This window comes from Ranitomeya variabilis, chromosome 4 (assembly GCF_051348905.1).
Source record: "Ranitomeya variabilis isolate aRanVar5 chromosome 4, aRanVar5.hap1, whole genome shotgun sequence".
Lineage (NCBI taxonomy): Eukaryota > Metazoa > Chordata > Amphibia > Anura > Dendrobatidae > Ranitomeya > Ranitomeya variabilis.
The window spans coordinates 399,087,587-399,104,051 of NC_135235.1; the positions used below are offsets into that span (position 1 = coordinate 399,087,587).

Consider the following 16,465-nt stretch of genomic DNA (forward strand, 5'->3'; position numbering starts at 1 on the left):
GCCCCCACTCCCCCAGGGGCCATCAGTGGCATGCCGCTAATAGTGGCTGACCACACAGCCACTATGGGGCCTGTGTGTCGTGGGCCCAGTGTCAGTGCTGGCCCTAGGCCCCCACCTCCCCAACTATCGCACATTTGACTGTATCAGCATCCTCGCTGCCTATACAGTTGAAATAATGATGGAGGAGGAAGTGTCAGGTGATGCTTCCTTTACCATCTCTGACGCTAGTCACTTTTTCACGGCCAAGTTGTGAGTCAGAATAGTCAAGGAGTCCAAGGTCAGAAGCCAAGAGGGTACGTCAAATGGAAGAGAAAAAAGCATAGACAGGTAACTTTCTGATGTCAGAAAACCAGAAGGATAGCGGATCAGAGCAGAAGGGGTTAAACAGATGGATGGTCAGAATGAGGTCCAAGGTCAGGCAACGAAAAATCAACATACAGAACTCAAGGTGCAGAGAAAACAAACCACAGTTAGTGGAATGTACTGTATGTCTGGCAGAGGTCTGGGAGAAACAGCTCAGTTAAGTAGCCTGGCAATCACCTGGGATAATGAACACTTAAGACACAGCGCCACCCAGTCTCAGATTGGATGGCCGAGCTGTTAATCAACTTACCGACAGCTCAGCACACCCCTTCACCAGACTGGTTGACTGAGCTGTCAATCAAAGCATCGGTAGCTTCAGCATGCCCCTGTACCAAATTGATTGGCTGAGCTGTCAGTAACTGTATCCCAGGCACTGAGGGGTGGAACCCTGACATCATTCCCCCTTAGCATCTGACTTTAACACAGCTGGCGCAATGTTACTTCATCGGGTCAGGCAGTGGAGCTACTGAGGGAGACACACTGCAGAGATTAGAGCATTGAGGAAACAGGGAGAGTTGAGTATTGTATTTTTTTTTTTTAATCAGGGAGTACGTGGTGGCCATAATACTGGAGGACTATGGGGTGGGCATTATACTATATAGGGGCTGCATTATACTATATCAAGGACTGTGTATTATACTGTTTGCATTTGTCACAGGGTTACCGCAACAGAGAGGAGCCAGAAGACCACAGCTCCTACTCCTGCGCTGTGAGAAGAAGCACTTCTTCATTTTAATGGTGTTTATTTCTTTGGGCATAATGGTTGGTAATTAGCCATGTTGAAAACTCTGAGCTCTCAGTTGAGCTCAGTTAGCCACTCCCATCCCCTTTATAATCTGGGTCCTGATGCAGATCCATGTCAGAGCTAGCATTTGCTGCATTTCTTAGCAGGAAAGTTGTTCATATCAAAAGGAGTTTTGGAGGCATATCTTTGACTGTTGCGTGGTTTGTAAGTGTGATAATTCCCTTCCCTCCTCTACTTTGTTCTTTCCCCCTTCCTCCACTTTCCGGTCCACTCCTCTATTATATGTGAGTGAATATTTTGTATGCCTGGTGTTTTCAGTTAACTTTTGTTTGTGCAGCCTTGTTTGTCGAGTTGGTGTACTACAGTGCACAGTAGCGCCCCTCTTCCCTGGGTGGGGGAAAAGAACAAACAGAGGGCTAACTCAGGAGATAAGGCAAGGGTGGCAACCCCGGGATCTTCACCTTCAGAAGTATCCCGCGGAATAGAGCGAGCTATGGCGCACCCTATTGTTAGGGACAGAGAAGGAGCCCCTGGTCCCGGGTCTCCTGATAGCTGTGTCATGTCATTAGCTCTGACCGTAACATTTTTTGCTGATCCATTATGGATCCTATCACCGCTCTGATGGCAACTGCAGCAGCTCAGCCTGGAGATGGCAGATTTACGCATGCTTGTTTTGCAGCACCCTAATACATCTGGTGTGGGAATCACGTCACCCAGTCAAACTATAGTTGAGCCCAACATCGCTTTGCCTGACAGTTCTCTGGGGGCCGTGAAAAGTTTGTTGCAATCAGAGAGGCCTGTAAAGGTTACATCCTGTTTCCTCAGGTACAGAGGCGCAGGGTGTGGGGATATTAATCTCGCTCCTCCTGGGGGATCCCAAGCATGGGCATTTTCTCTCACGTCTGACTATCAGCCGCTTCAGACGGAGGAATTTTTTTCGGGCGCTGGGCCTTATATACGACGCCCCAACCGCACCTCCTTGGCTGAGTCCACACTGCGCCAACTTCAGTAAGGGGACCGGTTGGCGGAGGAGTATTGCTCTTAGTTTTGGAGGTGGGCCATGGACACTAAGTGAAATGATCTGGAACTTCTTCCTGTAGTGAGCGGTCACATGGTACCTCTCATTACAGCAATGAATATGGACCCGACTCCACTCCCATAGGGCATATTCATTACTGTAATGAGCGGTACCATGTGACCGCTCAATACAGGAAGAAGGTACCGGCGACGGGGAACCAGGGACCGTGCCAGGAGCAGGTATATGTGGGCATGACAACGAGACAATTGAAGGTTCGTACCAGGGAACACGTGTTGGGGATCTTGGATGCCAAGGAAGCAAGCGATGCGTCACTGTTGAAGACGATCCCTAGGCATTTTAAATTGCATCATGATTGTGATGCATCGCTACTGAAAATAACTGGCATAGACATGATAAAGGTGAATGAAAGAGGTGGCAAGATAAGTGTAGCATTAGCCAAGAAAGAGACTAAGTGGATCTGGACGCTTGATACTGTCTCACCAAAGGGATTGAATGAGAACCTAAGTTTTGTACCTTTTTTATAATAACCATCTTTTGTATAATAATAATTTTTTATATTTTTATGGGAAGAATAAATATATTTATTATATCTTTTTAATTATTTTATTAATAATTTTATATTTTTACATTTTTATAATATTGATTTTCTATGTGATAATATTCATATCTGATGATGATTATTAATTTATATTTTTTATTCATCTAAGTACTTACCATGTGTGGATTGCGGGCCTATCTGGTCGTTGGTCGGTTGGCCGTTGGTGGAGTTCGGATCGATGAAAGTGTTCAATCTCTTGTTTGGAGAAAAAAAGAAAAAAAGATGTAATATTTATATATCTTGATTTGTGCTGTACAATATAATTTGTATAATTAAGTATATCCCTCATCCCTTCTCCCCCTTCCCCCCCCTTTTTTTCTTTTTTCTTTCTTTCTTTATTATTGTGGAATCCTGTTTTGATTTACAAGCCATGTGGTTTCCCCCTTACATAATTTATCTATATATGCGGTAATCATTGGTATATTCCCTTTTTGGGGGGCATCCATTATCTGCTCTATTGATTCTTTCTATTGTATTCCAATCTCTGATTCCCCAGGCCCATCTTCAAACCTTTTATGTATCGCTATATTTGTGCCATATATTTTCTTCCACGCTGTGGCCCCGGCTGAGCGCATGCGTGGTCTGCGCCCTGGAGCCCCGGTTCCCTGCGTGCGTGTAACCGTGGCAACGCTGGGTACTCCGTCCCCATGCGGCCGGTCACGTGACGCGGGGACCGGAACTCCGATGCCTCCTGACTGCGCATGCGCCGGACTTACTTGGGCTGCAGCGTTGGAGACGCACAGTATAAAAGACGCTATTTACACATAGTTAATCACCCCTGACGAAGGATAAATTCCGAAACGCGCGTCGGGCACGCGCTGGTACAGGAGACCCCCCTGGCTTAGGTAAACAACTTTTATTTGGCTGTGCTGTTGCATACGGAGGTATGCTAGATTGAGCAGATGGTATCACCATTGAACTTTGGCAGCTGTTTGCGAGTGTGCACATCACTGAAATCCACCCTGCACTGTGTCACTTTGGTTGAGTGCACTTTAATTATGGCTTAATTTTGGTTTTGTGATTTTTATAGGGTTATAATAACCCCTTACCCATAATTTATATACACCATATTTTTTTTAAAAAAATAATTTTTAAAAAAATTTTTTTGAGTAGCACATATAATAATTAATTTTTTTTGCACTTTATACATTTTATGCGAACAGTGGTGTATTTTAAAGTTTTTTTCCTCTTATGTAAGGATTATTCCACAAATCCATCCTCTGCACTTGCACCTTAGTATATACCGCACAGCCCCTAAAAAAATCTGGCCATGGTGGACCACATTTCTGGCTAATATATATAGCCTTATAATCCTGTACTGCGCGTATGTGTTTGTTTTTATATATATAAATATATATTTTTAAAGTAATTATTTCTTCCTGATTATGTATATCATTTGGCATTTTTTTTTAATAAAGCCGTATTTTGGATACCCCGATACTTTGTATATATTCTTTTTTCTTGTGATCCGTGTGTCAATTGCTTTGGGTTGATACAGGAGCAGGTGAGTATAACTCAGTGCGCGATATTCACCTGCTCCCCATTCCACGGCTTCCGCTCCTCCCCTGTCCTCTGCACTGATGCTCAGGTCAGAGGGCACGATGACACAATTATTGTGCGCGCTGCCCTCTGCCTGAACAGTCAGTGCAGAGGACGGGGAAGACACAGCGGTGGCCGGTGGCGGTGGAACAGGGAGCAGGTGAATATAGCAAGTGACGGGGGCCTGAGAGGTGAGTATGTGTTTTTTTTTTTTTTTTTTTATCGCTGCAACAGCATATGGGGCAAATGTCTACATGGAGCATCTTATGGGTCCATAATCAGCATTTGTGCAGCCATGATCAATGTTTGTGCAGCTTTATATGGGGCAAATGTCTTTATGGAGCATCTCATGGGGCATAATCAATGTTTGTGCAGCTTTATATGGGGCTAATATCTTTATGGAGCATCTTATGGGGCCATTATCAACGTTTGTGGAGCATTATATGGGGCAAATATCGTTATAGAGCATCTTATGGGGCAATAATCCGCATTTGTGCAGCATTACATGGGGCAAATGTCTGTATGGGGCATCTTATGGGGCCATAATCCGCATTTGTGCAGCATTATTTGGGGCAAATGTCTGTATGGAGCATCTTATGGGGCCATAATCCGCATTTGTGCAGCATTATATGGGGCATATTTTAATATGGAGCATCTTATGGGGCCCATCATAAACTTTATGGAGCATTATATGGGGCTCCTGATTCAATATGGATATTGAAAAACACTGATATCTCAATTAATTTTTCTTTTATTGGTATCTAGTTGTATTTTTGACATTTACCGGTAGCTGCTGCATTTTCCACCCTAGGCTTATACCCGAGTCATTAAGTTTTCCCAGTTTTTTTTGTGGCAAAATTAGGGGACTCGGCTTATACTCGGGTCGGCTTATACTCGAGTATATTATAATATACAGCTCACCTACTGCAGAATATTATAATATACAGCTCACCTGCTGCAGAATATTGTAATATACAGCTCACCTGCTGCAGAATATTATAATATACAGCTCATCCACTGCAGAATATTATAATATACAGCTGACCTGCTCCAGAATATTATAATATACAGCTCATCCACTGCAGAATATTATAATATACAGTTGACCTGCTCCAGAATATTATAATATACAGCTCACCTACTGCAGAATATTATAATATACAGCTCATCTGCTGCAGAATATTATAATATACAGCTCACCTGCTGCACAATATTATAATATACAGCTCACCTGCTGCAGAATATTATAATATACAGCTCACCAGCTGCAGAATATTATAATATACAGCTCATCTGTTGCAGAATATTATAATATACAGCTCACCTGCTGCAGAATATTATAATATACAGCTCACCTGCTGCAAAATATTATACAGCTCATCTACTGCAGAATATTATAATATACAGCTCATCTCCTGCAGAATATTATAATATACAGCCCATCCACTGCAGAATATTATAATATACAGCTCTTCCACTGCAGAATATTATACTATACAGCTCACCTGCTGCAGAATATTGTAATATACAGCTCACCTGCTGCAGAATATTGTAATATACAGCTCACCTGCTGCAGAATATTATAATATACAGCTCATCCACTGCAGAATAGTATAATATACAGCTGACCTGCTCCAGAATATTATGATATACAGCTCATCCACTGCAGAATATTATAATATACAGCTGACCTGCTCCAGAATATTATAATATACAGATCACCTACTGCAGACTATTATAATGTACAGCTCACCTGCTGCAGAAGATTGTAATATACAGATCACCTGCAGCTGGGCCTTATATACAACGCCCCAACCGCATCTCCTTGGCTGAGTTCACACTGCGCCAACTTCAGTAAGGGGACCGGTTGGCGGAGGAGTATTGCTCTTAGTTTTGGAGGTGGGCCATGGACACTAAGTGAAATGATCTGGAACTTCTTCCTGTAGTGAGCGGTCACATGGTACCGCTCATTACAGCAATGAATATGGACCCGACTCCACTCCCATAGGGCATATTCATTACTGTAATGAGCGGTACCATGTGACCGCTCAATACAGGAAGAAGCTACCGGCGCCGGGGAACCAGGGACCGCGCCAGGAGCAGGTGAGTATAACTCAGTGCGCGATATTCACCTGCTCCCCGTTCCACGGCTTCCGCTCCTCCCCTGTCCTCTGCACTGATGCTCAGGTCAGAGGGCACGATGAGGCGATTATTGTGCGCGCTGCCCTCTGCCTGAACAGTCAGTGCAGAGGACGGGGAAGACGCAGCGGTGGCCGGTGGCGGTGGAACAGGGAGCAGGTGAATATAGCAAGTGACGGGGGCCTGAGAGGTGAGTATGTGATTTTTTTTTTTTTTTTTTATCTCTGCAACAGCATATGGGGCAAATGTCTACATGGAGAATCTTATGGGTCATAATCAGCATTTGTGCAGCCATGATCAATGTTTGTGCAGCTTTATATGGGGCAAATGTCTACATGGAGCATCTTATGGGGCATAATCAATGTTTGTGCAGCTTTATATGGGGCAAATATCTTTATGGAGCATCTTATGGGGCCATTATCAACGTTTGTGGAGCATTATATGGGGCAAATATCGTTATAGAGCATCTTATGGGGCAATAATCCGCATTGGTGCAGCATTATATGGGGCAAATGTCTGTATGGAGCATCTTATGGGGCCATAATCCGCATTTGTGCAGCATTATTTGGGGCAAATGTCTGTATGGAGCATCTTATGGGGCCATAATCCGCATTTGTGCAGCATTATATGGGGCATATTTTAATATGGAGCATCTTATGGGGCCCATCATAAACTTTATGGAGCATTATATGGGGCTCCTGATTCAATATGGATATTGAAAAACACTGATATCTCAATTAATTTTTCTTTTATTGGTATCTAGTTGTATTTTTGACATTTACCGGTAGCTGCTGCATTTTCCACCCTAAGCTTATACCAGAGTCATTACGTTTTCCCAGTTTTTTTGTGGCAAAATTAGGAGTCTCGGCTTATACTCAGGTCGGCTTATACTCGAGTATATTATAATATACAGCTCACCTACTGCAGAATATTATAATATACAGCTCACCTGCTGCAGAATATTGTAATATACAGCTCACCTGCTGCAGAATATTATAATATACAGCTCATCCACTGCAGAATACTATAATATACAGCTGACCTGCTCCAGAATATTATAATATACAGCTCATCCACTGTAGAATATTATAATATACAGCTGACCTGCTCCAGAATATTATAATATACAGCTCACCTACTGCAGAATATTATAATATACAGCTCATCTGCTGCAGAATATTATAATATACAGCTGACCTGCTCCAGAATATTATAATATACAGCTCATCCAATGTAGAATATTATAATATACAGCTGACCTGCTCCAGAATATTATAATATACAGCTCACCTACTGCAGAATATTATAATATACAGCTCATCTGCTGCAGAATATTATAATATACAGCTCATCTGTTGCAGAATATTATAATATACAGCTCACCTGCTGCAGAATAATATAATATACAGCTCACCTGCTGCAGTATATTATAATATACAGCTCATCTGTTGCAGAATATTATTATATACTGCTCACCTGCTGCCGAATATTATTATATACAGCTCACCTGCTGCCGAATATTATAATATACAGCTCATCATAGTACACTGATTTCACTCAGAACCTCATTATAGAAAACTGATGTAAAACTGGGGCGGGCTATTTACATCAGCCAATATATGTTCTGTTTACTCTTTAAAAAGAGGATTTGCAGCAGCTGCAGTTTGTGTACAGTCTGGTTCCCCAAGTTTGGCAAAATCTCACATTACGAACCTCAGATACTTGGAATATAATTTATTTTTTAAATGATGAATGAGTTACACCATATATATAAATACGACCTCTAAGTTTTGAAGCCACATAAAGCAAATTGGGCCTTGATTAGATATTGATCAATGAAATCACAATGGGATGGAATTCTATGCATGACATCACAATGTGATTCTCTTCTTTAGGATTCTCAACGCTGAGGTCAGGCCTCTCATTCCTGCCGCAGCTCTACACAAAGAGGAGCACGAGTCAGACCAGGAGGAGAAGCCATCATGAGATGTCACAGGCGGTCCCGATCATCACAAACAGACCACAAGTCATGACCTTATCAGCCTCCATGTTGTTTGGCAAGTTTCTTCTAGCCGGACTGAGGTCATTTGTTGGAAAGTGGAGAACACTGATTAGGAATTCTACCTTCCTGGACAGGACATCAACCATAGTAAAAGGTCAGTGGCTCAGAAGAGAAAAACAGAGAGGGGGATTTATGAAGGTCAACATGTCATACACTCTCGTCTTAATCTAAAACTCTCCTGCCGTGAGGTGTACAAAATTAATTTGGCCCATCTGTAGACTGTCTATGCACCAAAATGTACACATTCCCCCAGTTATGAGCTGGCCTAGATTTCAGCTACAATGGACACCAGTTATGTGGAGCAACTATTTATAAGCAGGTATTCTGGAAAATACTTATAACACTTCCCAGTTCAAAGAACACAGGGGTCCAAAAGGCAAAGGCCACATGAATGTGCGCTTTCTTATAGAGGAACTGTACTTTTAAATAACTTGTTAGAATTATCTGCTTTGTGTGTATGAGATACAACACTATTTCCGGTCAGTATGTAACTTGTGTCTGCACCCCTCATCTGCTGCAGATTATTACTGTGTAGATAGTAATCACTTTTATTATATAAAATATAGATTTTCTCTTATAGTATATAATATAAGTGTTGCAGCTACATATAGAAAACGGTGCCTTGATTAGATGTTTATCAATGACATCACAATGGGATGGAATTCTATGCATGACATCACAATGGGATTCTCTTCTTTAGGATTCTCAGCGCTGAGGTCAGGCCTCTCATTCCTGCCGCAGCTCTACACAGAGAGGAACACGACTCAGACCAGGAGGAGAAGCCATCATGAGATGTCACAGGCGGTCCCGATCATCACAAACAGACCACAAGTCATGACCTTATCAGCCTCCATGTTGTTTGGCAAGTTTCTTCTAGCCGGACTGAGGTCATTTGTTGAAAAGTGGAGAACAATGATTAGGAATTGTACTTTCCTGGACAGGACATCAACCATAGTAAAAGGTCAGTGGCTCAGAAGAGAAAAACAGAGAGGGCGATTTATGAAGGTCAACGTGTCATATTCTCGTCTTAATCCAAAACTCTCCTGCCGTGAGGTCTACAAAATTAATTTGGCCCATCTGTAGACTGTCTATGCACCAAAATGTACGAATTCCCCCAGTTATGAGCTGGCCTAGATTTCAGCTACAATGGACACCAGTTATGTGGAGAAACTATTTCTAAGCAGGTATTCTGGAAATTACTTATAATACGTCCCAGTTCAAAGAACACAGGGGTCCAAAATGCAAAGGCCACACAAATGTGCGCTTTCTTAAAGAGGAACTGTACTTTTAAGTAACTTGTTAGAATGATCTGCTTTGTGTGTATGAGATACAACACTATTTCCGGTCAGTATATAACTTGTGTCTGCACCCCTCATCTGCTGCAGATTATTACTGTATAGATAATAATCACTTTTATTATATAAAATATATATTTTCTCTTATAGTATATAAGTGTTGCAGCTACATATAGAAAACTGAGCCTTGATTAGATGTTGATCAATGACATCACAATGGGATGGAATTCTATGCATGACATCACAATGGGATTATCTTCTTTAGGATTCTCAGCGCTGAGGTCAGGCCTCTCATTCCTGCCGCAGCTCTACACAGAGAGGAACACGAGTCAGACCAGGAGGAGAAGCCATCATGAGATGTCACAGGCGGTCCCGATCATCACAAGCAGACCACAAGTCATGACCTTATCAGCCTCCATGTTGTTTGGCACATTTCTTCTAACCGGACTGAGGACATTTGGTAAAAGTGGAGACAGTTGATTAGTACTTTCCTGGACAGGACATCAACCATAGTAAAAGGTCAGTGGCTCAGAAGAGAAAACAGAGAGGGGGATTTATGAAGGTCAACATGTCATACGCTCTCGTTTTAATCTAAAACTCTCCTGCCGTGAGGTGTACAAAATTAATTTGGCCCATCTGTAGACTGTCTATGCACCAAAATGTACACATTCCCCCAGTTATGAGCTGGCCTAGATTTCAGCTACAATGGACACCAGTTATGTGGAGCAACTACACTATGTTCCAAATTATTATGCAAATTACATTTTTCTCGGATTTTCCTAAATGGTCAGTGCAAATGACAGTCAGTCTAATAAAAGTCATCACCCGTTAGAGTATACATTGAATTTTATTGAAGAAACCTCCCAATGATAACATTATAATCTCCAAAATGAATAAAAACTCAAAATGCACTGTTCCAAATTATTAGGCACAGTAGTATTTCTAAACATTTGATATGTTTTAAAGAACTGAAAATGCTCATTTGTGGAATTTGCAGCATTAGGAGGTCACATTCACTGAACAAAAAAGCTATTTAACTCCAAAACATCCTATCAGGCCAAGTTACATGTTAACATAGGAGCCCTTCATTGATATCACCTTCACAATTCTTGCATCCATTGAACTTGTGAGTTTATGGAGAGTTTCTGCTTGTATTTCTTTGCATGAAGTCAGAATAGCCTCCCGGAGCTGCTGTTTTGATGTGAACTGCCTCCCACCCTCATAGATCTTTTGTTTGATGATACTCCAAAGGTTCTCTATAGGGTTGAGGTCAGGGGAAGATGGTGGCCACACCATGAGTTTATCTCCTTTTATGCCCATAGCAGCCAATTACTCAGAGGTATTCATTGTCATGCATGAAGATGATTTTGTTCCTGAAGGCACGTTTCTGCTTTTTAGACCATGGAAGAAAGTTGTCAGTCAGAAACTCTATTTACTTTGCTGAGGTCATTTTCACACCTTCAGAACCTTAAATGGCCCTACCAGCTGTTTCTCCATGATTCCAGCCCAAAACATGACTCCTCCACCTCCTTGCTGACGTCGCAGCCTTGTTGGGACATGGTGGCCATCCACCAACCATCCACTACTCCATCCATCTGGACCATCCAGAGTTGCTCGACACTCATCAGTAAACAAGACTGTTTGGAAATTAGTCTTCATGTATGTCTGGGCCCACTGCAACCATTTCTGCTTGTGAACACTGTTTTGGAGTGGCCGAATAGTAGGTTTATGCACCACAGCAAGCCTTTGAAGGATCCTACACCTTGAGGTTCGAGGGACTCCAGAGGCACCAGCAGCTTCAAATAACTGTTTGCTGCTTTGTAATGGTATTTTGGCAGCTGCTCTCTTAATCCAATGAATTTGTCTGGCAGAAAACTTCCTCATTATGCCTTTATTTGCATGAACTCTGTCTGTGCTCTGTTTCAGTCACAAATCTCATCAGAGTATGATGATCACTCTTAAGTTTTCGTGAAATATCTAATTTTTTCATACCTTGTCCAAGGCATTGCACTATTTAACGCTTTTCAGCAGCAGAGAGATCCTTTTTATTTCCCATATTGCTTAAAACCTGTGACCTGCATAATAATGTGGAACATCATTTTTGAGTAGTTTTCCTTTAATTAGAATCACCTGGAAAACTAATTATCACATGTGTTTAAGATTGATTTCAGTGATTCATTGAGCCCTGAGACACAATACCATCCACGAGTTTATATGAAAAACAAAACAATTAAATCTTTAAGACACTTAAATCCAATTTGCATAATAATTTGGAACACAGTGTATTTATAAGCAGGTATTCTGGATATTACTTATAATACTTCCAAGTTCAAAGAACACAGGGGTCCAAAAGGCAAAGGCCACATGAATGTGCACTTTCTTAGGGTATGTTTCCACGGTCAGGAAACGCTGCTTGTTTGACGCTGCGCAGAGCTGCAGCGTCAAACAAGCAGCGTCCAGATGTTCCAGCATAGTGGAGGGGATTTTATGAAATCCCGTCTCCACTATGCGTGGAAACCCGCACGCTGCGGCCCTGCGACTCCGGACATGCTGCGCGTCTTTTCAGATCGCAGCATGTCCGTACACCTTGCGGGGACGCAGCGTCCCCGCAAGGCATATCACAGGGCGCTATGGGAGAGAGCGATCATCCCGGATGTGAAGAGTTAACACATCCGGCATGATCGCGTCCCAGAAAGGGGGCGGGGCTTAGCGCCGAGCGGCGATACCGCCGGCCATCCTAACCGTGGAAACATACCCTTATAGAGGAACTGTACTTTTAAGTAACTTGTTAGAATAATCTGCTTTGTGTGTATGAGATTCAACACTATTTCCGGTCAGTATGTAACTTGTGTCTGCACCCCTCATCTGCTGCAGATTATTACTGTATAGATAATAATCACTTTTATTATATAAAATATAGATTTTCTCTTATAGTATATAATATAAGTGTTGCAGCTACATATAGAAAACTGAGCCTTGATTAGATGTTTATCAATGACATCACAATGGGATGGAATTCTATGCATGACATCACAATGGGATTCTCTTCTTTAGGATTCTCAGCGCTGAGGTCAGGCCTCTCATTCCTGCCGCAGCTCTACACAGAGAGGAACACGACTCAGACCAGGAGGAGAAGCCATCATGAGATGTCACAGGCGGTCCCGATCATCACAAACAGACCACAAGTCATGACCTTATCAGCCTCCATGTTGTTTGGCACATTTCTTCTAACCGGACTGAGGACATTTGGTAAAAGTGGAGACAATTGATTAGGAATTGTACTTTCCTGGACAGGACATCAACCATAGTAAAAGGTCAGTGGCTCAGAAGAGAAAAACAGAGAGGGGGATTTATGAAGGTCAACATGTCATACGCTCTCGTCTTAATCCAAAACTCTCCTGCCATGAGGTGTACAAAATTAATTTGGCCCATCTGTAGACTGTCTATGCACCAAAATGTACAAAATCCCCCAGTTATGAGCTGGCCTAGATTTCAGCTACAATGGACACCAGTTATGTGGAGAAACTATTTCTAAGCAGGTATTCTGGAAATTACTTATAATACTTCCCAGTTCAAAGAACACAGGGGTCCAAAAGGCAAAGGCCACATGAATGTGCGCTTTCTTAAAGAGGAACTGTACTTTTAAGTAACTTGTTAGAATTATCTGCTTTATGTGTATGAGATACAACACTATTTCCGATCAGTATATAACTTGTGTCCGCACTGGTTCTCCAGTTTTCCCCTCTGAAAGCTCTTTCTGTAATTTGCAATTGACTGTAAGCTTGTAGGAGGAGACTCACCAATATAATGTCTCCAATGCACTAAACACACAGAAAAGAAGATTTCCTTCTCTTTTTCCAGCTTTTGGCAGCACACAGACATGTTAATATATCTGACCAGTTGGCTGGGTGTTATAGAGCAGGAGGAGTTGATCAGATTTCTAGACATTTTTGTGGGAAACGTTTCAGTAAAATTAGCATTTTATTCATTGAACTCCCTGATGTTTACATACAAATATCCCAGTGTGTGGTGCTGGTAGTGATTGACATTCTTCCCTGTATGATGGTGCATGCAGAAATCGTTGTCAGTCACTTGTAGGTCTGCCCCCTGGACATATATGAGTCTGCTCAGCTTCTCTATATTATCATTTCCATAGATCACACTGCACGTACAACATGACAGGTTCCCTTTAATGTGTAAGTGTCATTTGAGGTGAGCAGGATGTCTGTGCTGCCTCTAGCTCCTCCCTCCTCCCCGCTCCATAGACTCTCATGAGCAGCAACTGTTATCTCATTGGTTATTAACATGGAAATCTGTATTCACTGAATAAAGATTTTACCTGTAAACTCTGAGTGAGAACAATCCAGAAGGCGAAAGAAATAGATTTTTCTATTGGATATATGAAAATCCACAATATTATGTTACACCCCTCTTCTGCTGCAGATTATTACTGTATAGATAATAATCACGTTTATTATATAAATTTATATTTTATCTTATAGTATATGTGTTGCAGCTACATATAGAAAACTGAGCCTTGATTGGATGTCAGTCAATGACATCACAATGGGATGGAATTCTATGCATGACATCACAATGGGATGGAATTCTATGCATGACATCACATTCCTGCCGCAGCTCTACACAGAGAGGAACGCGACTTAGACCAGGAGGAGAAGCCATCATGAGATGTCACAGGCATCCTGATCAGCACAAGCAGCCGCTGGTCATGACCTTATCGGCCTCCATGTTGTTTGGCACATTTCTTCTAACCGGACTGAGGACATTTGTTGAAAAGTGGACAACAATGATTAGGAATTCTACCTTCCAGGTCAGGACATCAACCATAGTAACACAGGTCAGTGGCACAGGGAAAAACATAGAGGGAGGTTTATGAAGATCGACATGTTTTACCCTTGTCTTAAACTAAAGTATAAAATTAACCTGCCGTGAGGTGGGCAAAATTAATTTGACCTATCTGTAGACCGTCTGCACCAAAATGTACACATTCCCCCAGTTATGAGCTGGTCTAGATTTCAGCTACAATAGACACCAGTTATGTGGAAAACCTATTTAAAAGTTGATGTCTGAAAAATATTTACAACGCTGCGTTCCCACCATGAGCTTTTGGTGAATTTTTGATGTTGCAGCTTTTTGGCACCATTTCTGCACCTTTTAAGTAAATTAGAACACTTGCTTTTTTCATTGCATTTTTTAGACCTTTTTTCATGTAGTTATTTTGCATTTTTTGTGTCTTGTTGGTCTGCTGTGCCTTAAATCAAGCTGCCCTGCTTTTAATACTTCCTGGTATTTGGCTTTGACAAACTTTACCATATATTGATTTGCAGATTTCATGAGATTTTGGTCACAAAAACCTCAAAATGCCTGTGTGTTTTTTTTACCTGTGGATTTTCCTATATAATGCAAGTCTATGGGGAAAATCTTCACTTGAAAGCTTAACAGCAAGAGAAATTGACATGTTGCGGATTTGAAACACACACCGCAGGTCAGTTTACGCTTAGTGAAATAAGGCAATAAATATAATCGCATCCACTTTTCTAAAACATTTTTGACTCATCGAAAATATGCAGTATCAACAACTCACCAAAAACTCATCTTGGAAACAAAGCCTAATGTTACCAAGTGCAAATAACACAGAGACCAATTAGGCAAATACCACATCAGAGTGAGCTTTCTTAAAGGCAAACTAAACTTTTAAGTACTGTATTTTTTGGATTGGAAGACTCACTTTTTTTCTCCAAATTTGGGAGGTTAATGGGGGTGCGTTTTATATTCCAAAATGAGCTTACTGGGTGGGGGGCTGCTGCTGTGCTGCAGGGTGACAGAGGATCTCGTCTCTCGAAAACTCAATCTATGCATACACTGCCTCTGGCGGCCATTTTCTCAAAGCCCACTGCAGATAAATATACCAGAAAGGGGACTCCACTCATCGGCACTTATGTCTTATGAGAGCCCAGTATCCACAGCATTGCCCCACTCCTGGTCTTTGTTAGTGACCTGCAGCAATTTGGTCCCAACAATATCCTCGGGACAAATATAAATAGTCAATGGCCAATGCAGTCATGTAACTGTAGTATCATCAGCGGTGCAGCCAGGGATTGGTGGTAGCTGTAACCTGTGTATGATCAGCTCAAAAGTCCTGCAAAACTGTTTCCAACTATGAGCAGGAATATTATATAAGCAGTCTGCTAGCGGCAGGGAGTTTTCAGGTAAATACTAGATATTTTGTGAGTTTGACAAATTCTCTGCTTCAAGTTCAGTTTTCAAAAAGTGTTAACTACATCTTTAAAAACAAGAGGTGTAACATATACTCTTACCAGTATTCAGTGCAAGGCTGGATGAGTCAATTCAGCGAAATTTACATTAATATGATCTTTCCCAAATTATGAGCAAATGGATTAACCATTTTTGTCTAAGATGGCAAAAACACACATTTCTCTTGGTGATGGAAAGGACAGCTAGAGGGGTTATGGAGGAGGCTGTTATTTTTTAGATTTTTTTTCTAAGTGTACCTAATCTATTAGCTCACAATTTATGAAATGTAGCTGAGAACTAAAGTTAATACATGCCTTTTTATAAGCAGTGTAATGGGTGAAAATAAAATAAGAAATGTAGTGAAATGTAATATTAAAGGTATATTCAGTAAACTTTTTTAAGCTTTTAA

General features: G+C 41.5%; 1 long non-coding RNA gene across 3 annotated transcripts in view; it reads left to right on the forward strand.

Moving 5' to 3' along the window:
• LOC143764896 (uncharacterized) overlaps positions 1 to 15,267 on the forward strand; it is a 34,953-nt gene extending 19,686 nt beyond the window's left edge. The window contains exons 3-9 of one of the 3 annotated variants that reach the window (XR_013213292.1): positions 2,855 to 2,969; positions 8,319 to 8,579; positions 9,186 to 9,446; positions 10,046 to 10,299; positions 12,835 to 13,094; positions 14,283 to 14,638; positions 15,129 to 15,267. This is a non-coding gene — a long non-coding RNA (uncharacterized LOC143764896). The remainder of the gene's footprint in view (positions 1 to 2,854; positions 2,970 to 8,318; positions 8,580 to 9,185; positions 9,447 to 10,045; positions 10,300 to 12,834; positions 13,095 to 14,282; positions 14,639 to 15,128) is intronic. The other 2 variants (XR_013213294.1, XR_013213293.1) reach the window with 2 other exon arrangements.
• The last annotated feature ends 1,198 nt before the right edge of the window (positions 15,268 to 16,465 follow it).